Source organism: Notolepis coatsorum (genome assembly GCF_963971535.1).
Source record: "Notolepis coatsorum genome assembly, contig: SUPER_10_unloc_2, whole genome shotgun sequence".
NCBI lineage: Eukaryota > Metazoa > Chordata > Actinopteri > Aulopiformes > Paralepididae > Notolepis > Notolepis coatsorum.
The window spans coordinates 1,007,573-1,008,078 of record NW_028174871.1 but is presented as its reverse complement, the minus strand read 5'-3'; positions in this window follow the sequence as shown (position 1 = coordinate 1,008,078).

The window sequence follows — 506 nt, the reverse complement described above, 5'->3', positions numbered from 1 at the left end:
CACACCCCTGCTTATGTAGAGGAGCGGATGGGGGTGTGGCCAGGCGGATGGGTGTGTATAGGTACATGTGGAGAAATGTATTCAGTATATAGACTGATATGGGATATATTCCAGTAGGCAGCGCAGAGAGCGTAAGCCATACGATACATAACAGAACTTAATTATACCTCATCAAAACATCCAGTTCAATACTAATGAAGAGAACTTCACTATACCTCATCGAAACGTCCAGTTACACAATAAATATCGGCTTACTCTTTGGGGATATCATTTCTCAGAGAGGTAGAACCTGTTTTGCAACATTATAACATTTTTAGGTTATGTTTCACAACAGGGGGTGACATTGATCTGTGTCCCTGAGGCAGTAACACACCAGCATGTTGATAGATACAGTATAATTATGCATGTTATCACCGCTAAACGTTGACTCTTCTACCATCAATAGATTCCCTTAACCTAAAGGCATTCAGAAAGAGAGAGAGAGAGAGAGAGAGAGAGAGAGAGAG